Source organism: Chiloscyllium plagiosum, chromosome 24, assembly GCF_004010195.1.
Source record: "Chiloscyllium plagiosum isolate BGI_BamShark_2017 chromosome 24, ASM401019v2, whole genome shotgun sequence".
NCBI classification, from domain to species: domain Eukaryota; kingdom Metazoa; phylum Chordata; class Chondrichthyes; order Orectolobiformes; family Hemiscylliidae; genus Chiloscyllium; species Chiloscyllium plagiosum.
Genome location: NC_057733.1, coordinates 55752092 through 55771971, shown reverse-complemented (window position 1 = coordinate 55771971; position 19880 = coordinate 55752092). Strand labels below are relative to the sequence as shown.

Here is a 19880-nt window from a genome sequence, read left to right as displayed (position 1 = left end):
ATGGGAGAAAATGGGAGAATGGTGTTGCGAACTTTATCAGACATGACTGAATGGTGGAGCAGACTTGTTGAGCTGAATGGCCTAATTTCTGCACCATGACTTATGGTCTTATCTTTCCTGTACCAATAGTTGTCGCTCTCCATCGTGGGAAAAAACCTGGTCATCAGGTGTGAGGTACTGTCATTGCTATTATATGTGGCTCGGGTCTGGCCTATTCCCAGAACCTGTGCCGCTGCAGTTACCCGGGCCATCTTCCAGTTCATATGGAGTTCAAAGATGGACCGGGTCCGAAGGGACTGGCTGTACAAAGATGTGGGCAACGGGGGAAAAAGTACACCCAATGCCACCCTCACCTTGATGGCCACCTTTGTGTGTGGCTGCATCAAGCTGTGTGTGGATCCCCGGTACGCAAACACCAAGTGTCACTACGTACTGAGGTTCTACCTGTCCCCGGTGTTGCGAAGGATGGGCCTGGCCTCGCTGCCGCGGAACGCTCCGAGTAGTTGGACCGTTCCGTATCACCTGTCCTTCGTGGAGAAGTTTATGAAGAAAAACACCTTTGACCACAAGTCCATCAGGAAGTGTACAGCACATAGTGTCCTTGAGACCCTTCTGGAAAAGGAGAGGGCAGTTCCTATCGAGTGGTTCCCTGAGCAGACTGTCAAAGCCATTTGGCAGAATGCCTCATCACCAGAACTTTCCAATAAGCACCAAGACATGGCGTGGCTGGTGGTGAGAAGGGCTCTGCCTGTGAGATCCTTTATGCACGCCCGGACTCTCAGCCGCACCGCACACTGCCCTCGAAGCGGCTGCGGGGGGGACGAGACTGTCACACACCTCCTTCTGGAATGTGCCTACGCAGAAGAAGTCTGGAGAGCAATGTAGTGGTGTTTGTCGAGGTTTGTCCCGAGCAGCGCCGTGACGCGGGACTCCGTGCTCTACGGCCTGTTCCCCGGGACGCACACTGAGAGGAACATCAACTGTGCCTGGAGGATCATCAACTCGGTGAAGGACGCTCTTTGGACGGTAGATTTTCATAAATATTTTGATCAGGTCTCAGAGATGAGGAAACAAAATTACAACAGTGGGATTGGGAGGATAGAAACATTATATTTTAATGTTTGGATAGATTAAGACACAGCTCCGGGCCGGTGGAATCAGAACCCAAAGCTCCTGGTGCAGACTGTCAATGCGGAAGCTTCTGGACAAAGTTAAAAATCACACCTCACCCGGTTATAGTCCAACAAGTTTATCTGGAAGCACTAACTTTTGGAGCACTGCTCCTGCATCAGGTGGTTGTGGAGAATACGATTGTAAGACACAGAATTTACAGCAAAGGTTTACAGTGTGATAGAACATAGAAGAATACAGCGCAGTACAGCCCCTTTGGCCCTCGATGTTGCGCCGATCCAAGCCCACCTAACCTACACTAGCCCACTGTCCTCCATATGCCTATCCAATACCCATTTAAATGCCCATAAAGAGGGAGAGTCCACCACTGCTACTGGCAGGGCATTCAATGAACTCACGACTCGCTGAGTAAAGAACCTACCCCTAACATCTGTCCTATACCTACCACCCCTTAATTTAAAGCTATGCCCCCTCATAATAGCTGACTCCATACATGGAAAAAGATTCTCACTGTCGACCCTATCTAAACCCCTAATCATCTTATACACCTCTATCAAGTCACCCCTAAACCTTCTTTTCTCCAATGAAAACAACCCAAGTGCCTCAGCCTTTCCTCATACAATCTTCCTACCATACCAGGCAACATCCCGGTAAACCTCCTCTGCACCCGTTCCAGTGCCCCCACATCCTTCCTACAGTATGGCGACCAAAACTGCACACAATACTCCAGATGCGGCCGCACCAGAGTCTTATACAACTGCAACATGACCTCAGTACTCCGGAACTCAATTCCTCTACCAATAAAAGCCAGTACGCCATATGCCTTCCTCACCGCACTATTTACTTGGGTGGCAACTTTCAAAGATTTGTGTACATGGACACCAAGATCCCTCTGCTCATCCACACTACCAAGTATCCGACCATTAGCCCAGTACCCCATCTTTTTGTTACTCTTACCAGAGTGAATCACCTCACACTTAGCTACATTGGACTCCATTTGCCACCTTTCTGCCCAGCTCTGCAACTTATCTATATCCCGCTGTAACCTGACACATCCTTCCTCACTGTCAACAACTCCACCGACTTTCGTATCATCCGCAAACTTGCTCACCCAACCTTCTAGCCCCTCCTCCAGGTCATTTATAAAAATGACAAACAGCAATGGTCCCAAAACAGATCCTTGCGGAACACCGCTCGTAATTGCACTCCAAGATGAACCTTTACCATCAACTACTACCCTCTGTCTTCTTCCAGCCAGCCAATTCCTAATCCAAACCTCCAACTCACCCTCAATGCCATACCTCTGTATGTAACTGAAATTATATGTTGAAAAAGACCCGGATTGTTTGTTAGGTCTCTCACCTTTTAGAATCACCATGTTGGTTTCAGTTCTTGTATATGCAAATCACAAAACTTTTTATTAAAAAATTACGTTCTCAGGTGCACTTTAGCAATTGGTGTCATGTCGGCCCAGATAATGTGTTGAAGGTGTGAGCTCCCCTGTGTGAGATTGTGCCCCAACGGTCAGACTGATTCTAATCAAAAGACAGATTTACAGAATCTTACATGGATTCATGCAGTTTTCAGCAAAGTAAAATGTAATTCTGCAAGTACAAATTCACTCCACAAACTTATATGTGTATGTGGGTGTGTGTTTGGGGTGTTAATGTCACACTACAGGTGACCCCCATTGCACTCTCCGACAGACACACACTCACGCAGACCCTCTCTTATACGCTCACACAAACATTCCTACATGCACCCTCTCACAGACTGTATCCCTTTACTCTCACAGACACTCAATGCCCCCCATGGGGTACGGGGGGGCGGGGTTATTGATGACGATGGAATGGGCGGGGATCTTGTGGGTGTGTCTCGGAAAGGGGCAGGGCCATCTGGGTGGGGACTGATGAAAGTGGGTGGGCAGGGATGGTATTGGACGAGGTTAGGGGATGGGGTGGAAGGGGGGCAGGCGGGGCTCACACGCAGTATGCTGCTGCCTAGTCTCCTGAACGGAGAGTGGACCTAACAGAAAACTCCGAGCTCCAGAGGAAAAGCATTGAATTAATTAACTGAATAATCAATTATCCAAAAGAAATAATGCCCACCCATCTCGTTCAGATAATCGAGGTTTCTCTGTAATATGTGAAAAATAAAGATGCCAAGAACTATTTAAAGAAAAAATTAACAACTTTATTTGGTAAAGTATAACAGAAAATAATTAACTCACAACTATTTACACCTCCTTTCTCTAACCTATGTTTACCTTCCCTTCTCTAATACTAGTCCAATAAAGCTCCCAAATAAGATTTACACCAAAGTTCAAACTTTAAAACCAGCCAGCGGTCAAATCTTTTCTTTATCTTCATTGGTAGATTGGCTCTCTGGATTAGTGTTGAGGTTTATCTTTGTCCAAACTCCTACATGACCGGTACCTCTCAGAGAGTTCTGACTAGCAGCCTACAGCTGTTCGTCTGGTGGTAGTTCTCTTCCCAACTGTTCAATTTTCCCCAGTCTTATACCCCAAAGCATCGCATTGTGTCATTGCCTTTTAAGATTGTCAATATACTCAATTCAAACGTAATTGGAACTTGATATTTAATTTAACCTGATGGGCCTAATTCAAATCCGTTTTGTCATTTCCAGGCAACTAGCTACCCCAGTAGCTGGAGCATATGTAACATTGTGTCTTATTGAGAACATTTGGTGCTGTCACTACCGGCTATTAACTCTCTTAAAGATATAGTACACCCACATCTTTATAACATGACATAGATTATAAGGTCAAAAAGGTTATGTTGGAGGTGTACAGGACTTCGTTTGGGTCACCATTGGAGTACTGTGTGCAACTCTGGTCATTGCACTATGGAAAGAATGTGATTGCATTGAAAGTGTTTGATAAGGTTCCTCATGATAGGCTATTGCAGAAAACATAGAGGCATGGGATTGAGGGCGATTTAGTGGTCTGGATCAGAAATTGGATAGCTATAAGAATATAGAGGGTGTTGATTGATGGGAAATGTTCATCCTGGAGTTCTGTTGCTAGTGGTGTACCACAAAGTTCAGTTTTGGGGCCACTGCTGTTTGTCATTTTTATAAATGACCTGGATGAAGACATAGAAGGATGGGTTAGTAAATTTGCAGATGATGCTAAAGTAGGTGGAGTTGTGGATAGTGCTGAAGGATGTTACAGGTTACAGAAAGACATAAATAAGCTGCAGAACTGGGCTGAGAGGTGGCAAATGGAGTTTAATGTTGAAAAGTGTGAGGTGATTCACTTTGGAAGGATTAATAGGAATACAGTACTGGGCTAATGGTTAAGATTCTTGGTAGTGTAGATGAGCAGAGAGATCTCTATGTCCATGTACATCAATACGTGAAAGTTACCACCCAGGTTGATAGGGTTGTTAAGAACGCATACAGTGTATTAGCTTTTATTGAGTTTCGGAGCCATGAAGTCATGTTTCATGTGTAGAAACCTCTGGTGCGGCCGCACTTGGAGTATTCCGTATGGTTCTGGTCGCCACATTATAGGAAGGCTGTGGAAACATTGGAAAGGGTGCAGAGTATGTTTACTAGGGTGTGGCCTGGTCTGGAGGGAAGGATTTATGAGGAAAGGCTGAGGGACTTGAGGCTGTTTTCATTAGTGAGAAGAAGGTTGAAAGGTGACTTAATTGAGACATATAAGATAATCAGAGGGTTAGATAGGGTGGACAGGGAGAGCCTTTTTCCTTGGATAGTGATGGCTTACACGAAGGGACATAGCTTTAAATTGAAGGGTGATAGATATAGGACTGATGAGAGAGTAGTAAGGGTATGGAATGCCCTGCCTGCAACAGTAATAGACTTGCCAACTTTATGGGCATTTAAATGGTCATTGGATAAACATATGGATGGTAATGGAATAGTGTAGGTTAGATGGGTTTAGTTTGGTTTCATAGGACAGTACAGCGCCAAGGGCTGAAGGGCCTGTACTGCGCTGTAATGTTCTATGAAAGGAGTACAAAAGAGATTCACCAGGATGTTGTTTGGGATGGAACATTTCAGCGATGAACAGAGGCTGGATATGCTCAGGTTGTTTTCTTTGCAGCAGAGAAGGCTGAGGGGGTCGTGACAGAGGTGTAAAAGACTATAAGGGCTTGGACAGGGTGGGTAAAAAGCAGTCATCCCCTCAAACGAAAGCTTAGAACAAGGGGGGCATGATCTTAAAGTGAAGAACACAAAGTTTGAAAGGGATTTGAGGAACAACCTTTTCACCTAGAGGGTGGTGGTTGCCTGGAATACATTGCCTGGGAGAGTACTTGAGTTGGGTAACCTCACAATCTTTAAAAAGCACTTGAAAGAGCACTTGAAATGTCATAACATAGGCCTAGTGTGGGAAAGTGGGAATGGTGTATGTAGTAGCATTTTTAGGGCAGTCCAGACTCAACAGCCAGAGATTCTCTTCCGTATTGTATGATTCTCTGATTAAAAATGGTGGCTAAAATATTAAAAATAGAGTCAAAAAGGGAAAGAATGACAAAAAAGGCAAAGTGAATAACTCTTAAATGTGCACAGTAGTCGGAACAACATAAATGAATTAACTGCACAAATATAGGTTGATGGGTCTGATCTTATAGCCATTGTAGACATTGGTTCCTAGGAGATCAAAGCTGGGAGCTAAACATTCAGAAGGAAAGGGTGGTAGGATGGCATTGTTGGCTTGGAATGGAATAAGTGTGATAGCAAGTAATGATCTTGAATTGGAAGATGTAGAATCCATATAGAGTCGTAGAGATTACAGCATGGAAACAAACCCTTCAGTCCAACCCGTCCATGCCGACCAGATATCCCAACCCAATCTAGTCCCACCTGCCAGCACCCGGCCCATATCCCTCCAAACCCTTCCTATTCATATACCCATCCAAATGCCTCTTAAATGTTGCAATTGTACCAGCCTCCACCACTTACTGAAGACAAGAAATAACAAGGAAAAGAAGGTACTAGTAGGAGTAGCCTATAGATTACATAACTCTAAGGATATAGTGAGACAGAGAATAAGTCAGGAGATAACGAGGGCATGTAATAAAAGCAGTTTATTAATCATCAGTTACTTTAATCTTCATGTAGATTGGGATAGTCAGATGGGCAGAGGAATCCAGGAGGAAGAATTATATCATGTATTCAGGATTGACTCCTGGAACAATATGTTGTGGATCCAATCAGGGATCAGACTATTTTGGATCTGGTCATGTGCAACAAGGCAGATTCTTTAGATGATATCAGAGTAAAAGATCCCTTCAGAATTTAGCATTCAGTTTGAGATGGAGGAGCATGGATCCAAAACAACAGTGCTAAACTTAAATAAGGGTAACTACAAAGGAATGGAGGCAGAGCAGGCTGGTGTGGACTGGGCAAGACTTTAGTGGAAAAGGCGGTTGAGGAACAATGGCGGATTCACAATAGAACAGTCCATGACTCTCAGAAGAGAAGTGAAGAAGGATTCTCAGAAGAGGATAAGCCAACCATGGTTAACTAGGCAGGTTAAAGATAACATCAGATTGAAAAAGAAACATACAATGTGACTGAGATTAGTGGTAAACCAGAGAATCGGGAAAGTTTTAAAAACTAACAAAAGACAAGAGACTGCAGAGGTCTATAGACAGGTTGAGTGAGTGGGCAAAATGATTGCACTTTGCCTGGAAGAATAGAGGAGCTTAATGTCATATTAGTCGAGAAAGACTGCAGAAAGTCAAAAACAGAGATTCAGGCTTTTTCATGCTTGAATCACAAAAGGTCAGCATTCAAGTTCAGTAGGTAATATGGAAGGCAAATGAAATGTTGGCCTTTATTTCAACAGGAATGGAGCATAAAAGTAGGGGGCCTTGCTAGAACTATACAAGGGTCTAATCAATCCACAGTTGGAATACTGTGAAACATTTTGGGTTCCTTATCTAAGGTAAGTTATTCTTCACTGGAGGTAGTCCAGAGAAAGTTCACTAGGTTGACACAAAGTATAGAGGGACTATCTAATGAGGACAGTTCAATAGATTGGGCCTGCACTCAACGGAATAGAGAAGAATCAAAGGTGACCTTATTAGGAGAAATAAGATTCACAGGGGGACTTGACAGGGTTGAATGCAGAGAGGTTGTTTCTCCTGCAGGGAGAGTTTAGGATCAGACACCGTAATCTCAGAGTAAGTGGTCACACATTTAAGACAGAAATGAGACTGAATTTCTTCTTTCAGGTTGTGAGTCTGTGGAATTCTTTACCAAGGAGAGTATTGAGGCTGGGGTCATTGAAGGCTGAGGTAGATTTTTAATCAGGAATGGAATTGAGGGTTTTGGTGACAAGGCAGGAAAGTGGAGTTGGGGCCTTTGGTATGCTTGCCTTTATTGGTCAGTGCATTGAGTTCAGTGGTCATTTGGCGTCTGTACAGGACACTGGTTAGGCACTTTTGAAATACTGCATTCAGTTTTGGTCTTCCTGGTATAGGAAAGATGTGAAGGGTTCAGAAGAGATTTACAAAGATGTTGCCAGGGTTGAACGGCTTGAGCTAAAGGTAGAGGCTGACTAGGCTGGAGCTATTTTCTCTGGAGCTTGGAGGGTGAGGGGTGACCTGATAAGGGTTTATAAAGTCCAAAAGGGGCATGGATATGGTGAATAGTCAAGGTCTTTGGCCCAGGATAGAGGAGTCAAAAGCTAGACGGCATAGGTTTAAAGTGGGAGCGTGAATATTTAAAAGGGACTTAAGGGACAACTTTTTCATGCAGAGAGTGGTGTGTGTGTATGGAATGAGCTGCCAGAAGAAGTGAAGGCTGATACAATTACAACATTTGGTTAGATCTCATGGAATACAGGGAGAACTAGCCATTTGGATAAAGAACTAGCTCAAAAGTAGAAGACAGAGGGTGGTGGAGGAGGGTTGTTTTTCAGACTGGAGGCCTGTGACCAGTGGAGTGCCATTGTAGACATTGGTTCCTATTATATAAATAATTTGGGTACGAGAGTAAGAGGTACAGTTAGTAAGTTTGCAGATGACACCAAAATTGGAGGTGTAGTGGACAGTGAAGAGGGTTACCTCACATTACAACAGGATCTTGATCAGGTGGGCCAATGGGCTGAGAAGTGGCAGATGGAGTTTAATTCGGATAAATGCGAGGTGCTGGATTTTGGGAAAGCAAATCTTAGCCGGACTTATACACAATGGTAAGGTCCTAGGGAGTGTTGCTGAACAAAGACATGTTGGAGTGCAGGTTCATAGCTCCTTGAAAGTGGAGTTGCAGGTAGATATGATAGTGAAGAAGGCATTTGGTATGCTTTCCTTTATTGGTCAGAGTATTGAGTACAGGAGTTGGGAGGTCATGTTGCGGCTGTACAGGACATTGGTTAGACCACTATTGGAATATTACGTGCAATTCTGGTCTCCTTCCTATCGGAAAGATGTTGTGAAACTTGAAAGGGTTCAGAAAAGATTTACAAGGATGTTTCCAGGGTTGGAGGATTTGAGCTATAGGGAGAGGCTGAACAGGCTGGGGCTGTTTTCCCTGGTGCGTCGGAGGCTGAGGGGTGACCTTAGAGTTTTACAAGATTATGAGGGGCATGGATAGGGTAAATAGACAAGGTCTTTTCTGTGGGGTGGGGGAGTCCAGAACTAGAGGGCATAGGTTTAGGGTGAGAGGAGAAAGATATAAAAGAGACCTGAGGGGCAACTTTTTCATGCAGAGGGTGGTACGTGTATGGAATGAGCTGCCAGAAGGAGTGGTGGAGGCTGGTACAATTGCAACATTTAAGAGGCATTTGGATGGGTATATGAATAGGAAGGGTTTAGAGTGATATGGGCCAAGTGCTGGCAAATGGGACTAGAGTAGGTTAGGATATCTGGCTGGCATGGATGAGTTGGACTGAAGAGTCTGTTTCCATGCTGTACATCCGTATGACTCTATGACACTGATCCCATCACAATCCAAGTGAAGTTCCATCCCAACAAAACAGCTCCCTTCATGCCCAGTACTGGTGCTAGGGCCCCCCAAACCCCCAAAACCTGTTCCACACAAACCAATATTTGAGCCTCACATTCAACTCCTTGATTTTATTTACCCTTTGGCCATTTGTCTGTGCTTAGGTAGTAATCTCGAGGTAATAACTTTAGAGATTTGGATTTCTTGTTTAGTTGCTAACTGTTAAAAATCTTTTAGTGGAGCCTCCATTCCAGTCCTATCAATGTCGTTGTCACTGTGGACAACAACAGATGCATTGCTGACCCCATCTCTGAGTCAATCGCCAAAGAGATTCCTTAACTCTGGTTTGGTGACTCAGCCTTCAGCACTCCCACTCACGGCTACAGGGAACTGCATCTATCCTCATTATACTGTGTGCTACCAAAACTACAATTTGATTTACTCTTTGCTAGAATGGCTCCCTACACCAAGGTGCCACTGTGCTCAGTTTGCTCATCATCTCCACAGTCCCCACTCTTAAATGCATTGCAAGCATCTCAACAGTTAGACAATTGCAAGGGCTTTGGCTCTTTGATTTTAACCCCTGGGTCCTCAGACCTGACTCACCTACACTCACACTCATTTGTCATTAATCACAGATTAATATGGAATTGCCTGCTCGAGGGGTGTGTCTGCGCTCTGGAGAAAAGTGTTCAAGTTACTTGATGTGGGAGATGTTGTGAAACAGGCTATTCTCATTACATAAGAGTTAGCTCCTGATGCACACAGGCAAATGTTTTGGAATTTAAAGAAAGAGCCCATGGAAACAATAATTTTGCACTCTCTTTGTAATTCTCTCCCACTTTTACAACTGCTTTCCCCACCCTTTGTAGTAGTGTCCCATATAGCCACCTCCCCACATTGTAACTCCTTTCTTCCCATTGTAAATCATCCCCCCATTACAGCCTGCATCTTGGCAATCCCTCTCCTACTTTGCAGGTCATCACCTCATTTCACTATCCCCCTTTACAACCCCTCTTCCCCTTTTGCTGTGCCTTCCCTATTTTATATCTCCACCCTTCCTTTTGCATCCCTCTTCCAGGCCCCAGCCTTGCACTCCCCAACCTCACTTCCTAAACACAACACTACCAGCAAGTGCCCCCATCTCTCCAACCCCAAGACATCTTCCAATCTCAGTGGCCCCACTTTCTCTGACCTCAGAGACCCTGCTACTTCCCTACTAGTAATGATGGACATGTTCACTGGGTCTCCTCATTATTGGTATGCTACTTCTGCCACACGTTGGTGCTGAGGGACTCATTATGAGCCTATCTGTCCCAATTCTGTGACAAAAACAATCTGTGACTGAAAAGCCAACTCCTTGCCAATTCCAACAATTACAGGGCAACTTTTCTTGATTGGTCATATTCCAGTTCATTTTGGGGAATTTGGGGTGAAATTGCCTGCAATCACCATGTACTGGGAGCATTGATTTAAAAGGCTGACACCAAAAATGTGCATGACTTACCTAGGGTGTATTCATCTCATGTAGTGAGCCAAGGGGTTATGGCAGCATGGTGGTAATGTCACTGTACTGGTAAACCCAGAACAGTAATGCTCAAGATCCTTGTGTTCAAATTCCATCATGGAATTTAAATTCAATTTTTAAAAAGATCTAGAATTAAAAAGAAACTGACTTAATGTCAATCATGGAACACTGACATCTGGCTTAGTCATAGCTTTCAGGGAAGGAAATCTGCCACCTTTACCCAGTCTGACCTACGTGTGACTTCTGTGTTTGACTCCTCACTGCCCTCTGAAATGGCTGAACAACAGACTTATTTCAAGGGCAATTAAAATGGAGCAACAAATGCTGACCTTGCCAGGAACACCCAAATACCAAAAGACATTGTCCCTTTTATTGGCTTAACAAAAAAATTGAACTTTACAAATCCAACAATTCTGAAGAGGCCTTTATTTATATAGACTATAATCCATTAGTTCTTTTGGAATGATTTTGCGAAAAAAGTTTAAGACTCTTTCATTCATGTCTAATGTCAAAACCATACAATTTAAAAATAATTCATGTATCTAGCAGATGCTTTGTCAATAGTGTTACAACACAGTGGTGAACCCTTCTGTTAATTAAACCAAACATCCAAAAAAGCTCACCTCACCTCATAATCTGTTTAAGTATGAGTAATAGAGGACTACCCAAATTCCACTATTTAAAGAAAATAAAATCAATTTATTCTTTAACTCTAAAAGTGAACATTCAACAAAAACTATTCACAACTCTAGACCCCCCTTTCTCTTAACTGTTTATTACTTGCCTCCAACTCTGTAACAATATGCTGTTTTAATAAGATACTTGCTAAAATTACATCAACTTAAGTTCAAAACCACACAGCGGCTGTCATTTTCAATGTCTGTCTTCTTCCAGCTGAAGATCTCCCTGGGTCATCTTCTTTCTTTTTACTGTGAATATGTTTCATATGAAAAGGGTTTCAATATCTTTCTCAATGGCAGTTGCTCTGTCTGATTTTCAAAATGTGTGCCTTTTTTGTATCCCTAACATCGGATCTTCTCATATATAAGAAGCAAGAGGGTAACTCGGGAAAGGGTTGGCCCACTCAAGGACAAAGGAGGAAAGTTATGTGTGGAGTCAGAGAAAATGGGTGAAATTCTTAATGAGTACTTTGCATTGGTATTCACCGAGGAGAGGGACATGGCAGATGTTGATGTTAGGGATAGATGTTTGATGACTCTAGGTCAAGTCAGCATAAGGAGGTAGGAAGTATTAGGTATTCTAAAAGGCATTAAGGTGGACAAGTCCCCAGGTTTGGATGAGATCTATCCCAGGTTACTGAGGGAAGCGAGAGAGGAAATAGCTGGGGCTTTAATTGATATCTTGGCAACATCCTTGAACACGGGTGAGGTCCCAGAGGACTGGAGAATTGCTAATCTTGTCCCTTTGTTTAGGAAGGGTAGCAGGGATAATCCAGGTAATTACAAACCTGTGAGCCTGACATCAGTGGTAGGGAAGCTACTGGAGAACATACTGAGGGATAGGATATATACCCATTTGAAAGAAAATGGGCTTATCAGTGATAGGCAACATGGTTTTGTGCAGGGAAGGTCATGTCTTACAAATCTAATAGAATTATTTGAAGAAGTGAGAAAGTTGATTGATGAGGGAAGGGATGTAGATGTCATATGCATGTCTTAGTAAGGTGTTTGATAAAGTTCCCAATGGTAGGCTGATGAAGAAGGTGAAGTTACATGGGTCCAGGGTGTTCTAGTTAGATGGATAGAGAACTGGCTGGGCAACAGGAGACAGAGAGTAGTCGTGGAAGGGAGCTTCTCAAAATGGAGACCTGTGACCAGTGGTGTCCCACAGAGATCCGTGCTGGGACCACTGTTGTTTGTGATTTACACAAATGATTTGGAGGAAGGTATAGGTTGCCTCATTAGCAAGTTTGCAGATGACACTAAGATTGATGGAGTAGCAGATAGTGAAAGGGACTGTCAGAGAATACAGCAGAACATAATATAGGTTGGACAGTTGGGCAGAGTAATGGCAGATGTAGTTCAATCCAGACATATGCGGGGTGATGCATTTTGGAAGATGCAATTCAAGAACGAACTGTACAGTAAATGGAAAAGTCCTGGGGAAAGCTGAAGTACAGAGAGATCTGGGTGTTCAGGTCCATTGTTCACTGAAGATGGTAACGCAGGTCAGTAGAGTGGACATGCTTTCCTTCATCAGACGGGATATTGAGTACAAGAGTTGGTAGGTCATGCTATAGTTGTATAAGACTTTGATTCGGCCACATTTGGAATACTGCATACAGTTCCGGTCTCCACATTACCAAAAGGATGTGGATTCTTTGGAGAGGGTGCAGAGGAAGTTCACCAGGATATATGTTTGTGCGCTGAGCTGGAAGGTTCATTTTCACACTAGGTAATATCATCAGTGAGTCTCCAGGTGAAGCACTGGTGGCATGGCCTGCTTTCTACTTATGTGTTTAGGTTTTCTTGGGTTGGTGATATCATTTCTTGTGATTACGTCATTTCCTGTAGTTATGGTATTTCCTGTTCTTTTTCTCAGGGGGTGGTAAATGGGATCCAAGTCAATGTTTGTTGATAGAGTTCCAGTTAGAATGCCATGCCTTTAGGAATTCTCATGCATGTCTCTGTTTGTCCTAGGATGGAAGTGTTATCTCAGTCGAAGTGGTGTCCTTCCTCATCTGTATGTAAGGATACTAGTGAGAGAGGGTAATGTCTTTTTGTGGTTAGTTGATGTTTATGTATCCTAGTGTCTAGTTTTCTGCCTGTTTGTTCAATGTAATGTTTGTTACAGTCCTTGCAGGGTATTTTGTAAATGACATTAGTTTTGCTTGTTGTCTGTGTGGGGTCTTTCAAGTTTATTAGCTGCTGTTTTAGTGTGTTGGTGGGTTTGTGGGCTACCATGATGCCAAGAGGTCTGAGTGGTCTAGCAGTCATTTCTGAGATGTCTTTGATGTAGGGGAGAGTGGCTAGAGTTTCTGGATGTGTTTTGTCTGCTTGTTGGGGTTTGTTGTTGAGATGTCGCAGTAGAGCGAACAGCCAGTGGGGAACTTCAAGCCAACGTCTACAGGAAAACAACACATACGGACCAAATACTGAACTACAGAAGCAATCATCTCAACATCCACAAACGAAGCTGCATCAGAACATTGTTTTAACTAGCCACCACACACTGCAGCACAGAGGAACTACGCAGAACAGAAGAAAATCACCTTTACAGTGTATTCAAAAAGAACAGGTACACAATAAACACAGGGAGAGAGTGAGGTCTGCAGATGCTGGAGATCAGAGTTGAGAGTGTGTTGCTGGAAAAGCACAGCAGGTCAGGCAGCATCCAAGGAGCAGGAGAGTCAACGTTTTGGGCCGGAACCCTTCATCAGGAATCCTTTGGCATCACCACAGGGAAGTACCCAAGGAAACCTAAATAGAAAGTGGGTCATACCACCAATGCTTCACCGGAGGCTCACTGATGTTACCTAGTGTGGTGATGAAACATCTGAAAATAACCTTCCAGCTCAGTGAGCAAACCTACATCCAGAACCTCAACCTGAGCTACAAATCATCTCAAAACTCAGGGGGACCTGATTGAGACCTACAAATCATGAGAGGTGTAGACAGGGTGGATAGCAAGAGACTTTTTCCACAGAGTGGGGGACTCAATTCATGGCAATCACGAATTCAAAGTGAGAGGGGAAAGTTTAGGGGAGATATACATGGAAAGTTCTTCATGCAGAGGGTGGTGGGTGCCTGGAACGCGTTGCCAACATAGGGGCGGGAATAATAGTGTCATTTAAGATCTATCTAGACAGATACATGAATGGGCAGGAAGCAGAGGGATACAGATACTTAGAAAATAGACGACAGATTTAGATAGAGGATATGGATCGGCATAGGCTTGGAGGGCCGAAGGGCCTGTTCCTGTGCTGTAATGCTCTTTGTTCTTTGTTCTTTTTGTTCTTATTGGTTCAATGTTGACAAAACAATTCTCAATTTTTCAGTCCATTCTGAGACTACACTATCTTGTCATATACACAGGTGCATGTAAGCTCTGAGTGCAAGACAGCATTCACACTCTCTTAAAGGTACAGTACACACCTTCAACTTCATAACAATAGCAAAAATGAATAAGGCCAAATGCCATAATCAAAATGGACTTGCACAGAATACATTTTTCTTGAAAAACAGTGTACATTTAATGTGAACCTCCATTCTAACTGGTTAAAGACTTAATAGCCATCTAAGTTTGTTCAATATATTTGCATAAGTTATATGGCCCTTTGATCTTTTACTATAAATTCTGTGTCTGTCCCTAACTGCCTGAGGAAGGCGCGGGTGCCTAAAAGCTTGCAGTTTCATGTAAACCTGTTGGACTGTAACTGATTGTCAGTGATGTTTGACTTCTTATTAATTAGTTTGTCCAGATGCTATTAATGTGAATATATTATTTCTGTTTTAACATAGAAATAGTGAAAATAAATTTTGATAGAAGTTAAAAATGCCGGATGACTATACTTATTAATTTTTTCTTTGAGACATCATGACCCATTGAGGTAGTGCTCTCAAAGTCAAGCCCCATTCTTCCTGAAGTCATCTTTAATGTGATAAAGATTTAGTCAAACTATCCTCAGTCAGAAATCTACCTGACAAACTCAGCCTTTAAACAAAATGTTTACCAGGTTTCTGTACTTAACAAGAACATAGATATTTATTGCAAACAGATTGGTTTTAACCAATGGCATCAAAGAAACATGAATTGCTCAAGTATAGCTTGCTATAACTTTAAATTGCTCCACACTCGTGTAGACACAGAGTGACAGATAAGGCTTTTAAGAGTCAAATAAAAAAGAAAATCAGGGAAGTACAGTTCTGTATCACCATCTGGGTCACAAGAGTTGAAGTATTTCCTTTCAATTTCTTCCAATATCTTAGAATTCTTCACTGATAAGACAAGTGTGTGTCCACTGATCGAAGAGTGTGGTGTTGGAAAAACACAGCCAGTTAGGCCGCATCTGAAGAGCAGGAGAGTTGACGTTTCGAACATAAGCCTTTCATTCCTGATGAAAAACTTATGCTCGAAACATCGACTCTCCTGCTCCTTGGACGCTGCCTGACTGGCTGTGATTTTCCACCACTGCACGCTCGACTCTGATCTCCAGCATCTGCAGTTCTCACTTTGTGCTCGTATGTACACTGTCTTTCAATCACTAGTTCAGAGTTTCCCCTTTTCAGAAGCTCTGAAGGTGACTTTTATCCATTTTGACTGCAACAAGGAAATTTGCAGAGGAAGCTGGGTGGGAGAACCTGTCTGTTCCTGCAGACTGTTTTGTATCTCCACACGGGAGAGAGACACAAGAACCTGCATCTTACATTTTTTGGCTGTACCAGTTTCATTGAGTTTCATGGAGGGTTGGCTGCTTGAGACCTAGTGGCTTTCTTGTCACATCTTACCAAATCTACTTCATTAATTATCTACCCTCTGTCCCAATGGTACTAGTCATGTCTAATTCTACCCCTATTTTACCATTCAGTGTTCCCAGAGGTACTCACCCTCTGGTAGTATTAGGTTTAAGATCAATATCTCCATATCAGACCATTATGGGTTGATGGTTAAGTGTTAACTGGGCATGACAATGAGCAACTGAAGCAAAGTGGAGAGGATAGTGAGGAGGATTGTCAGAGGTTACAGCAGGATATAGATCAGTTGGAGGCATGGCCAGAAAAATGGCAGATGGAATTTAATCTAGACAAATGTGAGGTGATGCATTTTGGAATGTCGGGTACAGGTGGACAATATACAGTGAATGGCAGAACCCTTAGGAGTATTGATATGCAGAGGGATCTAGGTGTGCAGGTGCACAGAATATTGAAGGTGGCAGTGCAGATAGATAAGGTAGTAAAAAAGGCTTATGGCATTGGGGTCAGATTAGGTGAGATACAAACAGACTTGAAACATGACATCACACCTAAAATACATTGTCTGACTTGAGGTGTCACTTTTATACTGATAAAACCTGAAGTTATCTCGGGGCAGTGACTTGAAATAAATTCTGTGATTTACATATTAATCAATTGAAATCTACACCTCCATTCTAACTGGTTTGTTCAATACATTTGTGATTTGCGTAAGTTGTATGACCCTTTGATCTTATACTATAAACTCTGTGTCCGATGTATTCTGTCTTGCTAATTGCCTGAGGAAGGAGCGGGGACTCCAAAAACTTGCGGTTTCAAGTAAACGTGTTTATAACCTGGTGTCAATGATTTTTGACTTCCTATTAATTAATTCATCCAGGTGTTTCTTGAATGTTGCTATTGTGTCTGCAGCACATTCCAGGCATTCACCAATCTTTGTGTGAAAAGTCTGCTTTACACATCTCTTTTAAACATCTCCCGCTTCCCCCCCACCCCCCCCCCCCCTCCCCCCACCCCATCACCTTGAACCTGTGTTCCCTAGTAATTGACCCCTCCACCCTGGGAAAAGACTCACGCCATTCACAATCTTATAAAATTCTATTAGGTCACGCCTCAACCTCCAAAAAATACATCCAGTCTATCCAACCCTTCTTCATAGCTAAAATCACCCATACCAGGCAATGTCCAAGTTCTGGGGATTTGGTTTTGAGGAATTAGGTGGGGCAAGTGGATCAGGTGTCAGTAGGGGACAATATCATAAGATCGAAGAGAAAGTGAGGACTGCAGATGCTGGAGATCAGAGTCAAAAAGGGTGATGCTGGAAAAGCACAGCAGGTCAGGCAGCATCCAAGGAGCAGAAGAGCCAACACTTTGGGCATAAGTCCTTCATCAGGAATTTGGGGGGGGGTGGAAGGGGGCTGAGAAGTAAATAGGAGAGTGGGGTGAGGATGGGGGAAAGGTAGCTGGGAAGGTGATAGGTAGATGCAGGTGGGATGTGGTAGTGATAGATCAGAGGGGAGGATGGAGCGGATAGTTTTGAAGGAAGATAGATGGGTAGGACATTTCAAGGGGGCGTGCCGAGTTGGAGGGTTGGATCTGAGATAAGGTGGCAGAAGGGGAGATGAGGAAACAGGTAAAATCCACATTGATGCCACATGGTTGGAAGGTTCTAAGGAGGAAGATGAGACGTTCTTCCTCCAGTCGTCAGGTGGCTTGGATTTGGCGGTGGAGAGGGTGGGGGGTGGAGGAGATGTGCTGGATGCGATTGTTTATCATGTGGGAGGGGAAATTGTAGTCCCTGAAATACAAGGCCATCTGGGAGCAGATGTGGCAGAGGCGGAGGAATTGGGAATAAGGGATAGTGTTTTCACAGGACGGAGGGGTGGGGAGGGGAAACAAAAGTCATGGAGGAGATTGAGGGTGTGGGTGGTGTCCCAAATGTACGTGGGGAGTTCCTGGGCCAAGGAAAACATGATGGTATCAAGGCATGAGGAAATAAATTCGGCGGGGCAGGAGCAGGTGGAGACAATACAACGACTGGGGATGTCAGGTTTATGGATTTTGGGTAAGAGGTAGAACTGGTTAGTGGGGCTCCCGCCAACCCACCCTTCACTCCCGGCACCTTCCCCTGCCACCACAAGAGGTATAAAACCTGCACCCACACATTCCTCCCCCCGCCTCACCTCCATCCAAGGCCCCAAAGGATCCTTCCACATCCAGCAGAGATTTTCCTGCACATCCAAACACCTCATCTACTGTGTCTGTTGCTCTCGATGTGATCTCCTCTACATCAGGGGGACAGGATGCCAACTTGCAGAGCATTTCAGGGAACATCTCTGTGACAAACACACCAAACAACCACACTGTCCTGTGGCCAAACATTTCAACTCCTCCTTCCACTCAGCCAAGGACATGCAAGTCCTGAGCCTCCTCCACTGCCAAATCCAAGCCACCTGACACCTGGAGGAAGAACACCACATCTTCCTCCTTGGGACCCTCCAACCACACAGCATCAATGTCGACTTTACAGTTTCCTCATCTCCCCTGCTCCCACCTTATCTCAGATCCAACCCTCCAACTCGGCACTGCCCTCTTGTTCAACCCGTCCATCTTCTTTCCCACCTATCCACTCCACCCTCCCCTTTGACCTAGCACCATCATCCCCACCTGCATTTACCTATCACCTTCCCAGCTGCCTTACCCAATCCACATTGCACCCTCCTATTTATCCAAGCCCCCTTCCCCAACCCCCCACCAGCACTCCCATTTCTGATGAAGGGCTTTTGCCCGAAACATCGACTCTCCTGCTCCTCGGATGCTGCCTGACCTGCTGTGCTTTTCCAGCACCCCACATCATCTTCATCATAAAATCTAGCAATGCAAAATCGCATGTAGCTAGCCACAGTAGGACAAACGATGTAGGAACAGAATTAGGCCAATCAGCACATCAAGTCTACTTCGTCATTCAATGAGATCAGGGCAGATCTGATAATGCTCAACTTCATTTTCCTGCCTTTTCCCCATAGCCCTTGATTCCCTTCCTGATTAAAAATCACTCTGTTTCAGTCTTAAATATATCTAATAACCCAGTCTTGACAGCCCTCTGAGAAGAAGTTCTCCTCATTTCTGATCATTTATTCTGAGATTATGCCCTCTGGTCCTAGACTCTCCCAGAAGGGGAAGTACTCTCTGTGCAGCTACCCATAAAGCACCCTAAGAATCTTACATTTTTGAATAAGGTTGCCTCCCATTCTTCTAAATTCCAATGAGTACAGGCACAACCTACTCAAATAAAAAAAAGAACCAGAATCGCTGGAAATCAGAAACAAAAACAAAAAATTGCTAGAGAAACACAGCAGGTTTGGCAGCATCTGTGTAGAGAAAGCAGAGTTAACATTTCAAGTCTGGTATGACTCTTGTTCAGAATTGATACAAGCTATGAAAACATGGTATTTATGGGTTTGAGAGAACAGTGGAGTAGGGGTAGAGGAGGAGATGGAGCCCAGAGAGAAAGAGATATGATAAGAGTAGGTTTTGTTAAACCTACTCAACCTCTGCTCATCACAGTCCCTGGGATCAGCCAAGGGAACCTTCTCTGGACTGCTTCTAATGCCAGGAGGCGGATTGATAAAATCGTGATTGATCTGATTACTACATATTCCTGTCAGCCTACAACTCTGCACGCCCCCTTGCTTATCAAGCATCTACCCATCCCTGCCTGAAAAATATTTAAAGACTCTGCTCCCACCCCTTTTTGAGAAAATAAATTCGAAAGTCTCATGACCCTTTGTAGAGAAATAAACCTCTCCTAATCTGTGTTAAAGAGATGACACCCCGCACACCCCCCA

The 19880-nt window shown here is 43.8% G+C and overlaps 1 protein-coding gene across 1 annotated transcript in view; it reads left to right on the top strand.

Moving 5' to 3' along the window:
• Positions 1-19880, top strand: part of LOC122562368 — a 53568-nt gene that overhangs the window by 2932 nt on the left and 30756 nt on the right. The gene's annotated exons all lie outside the window — the stretch shown is intronic.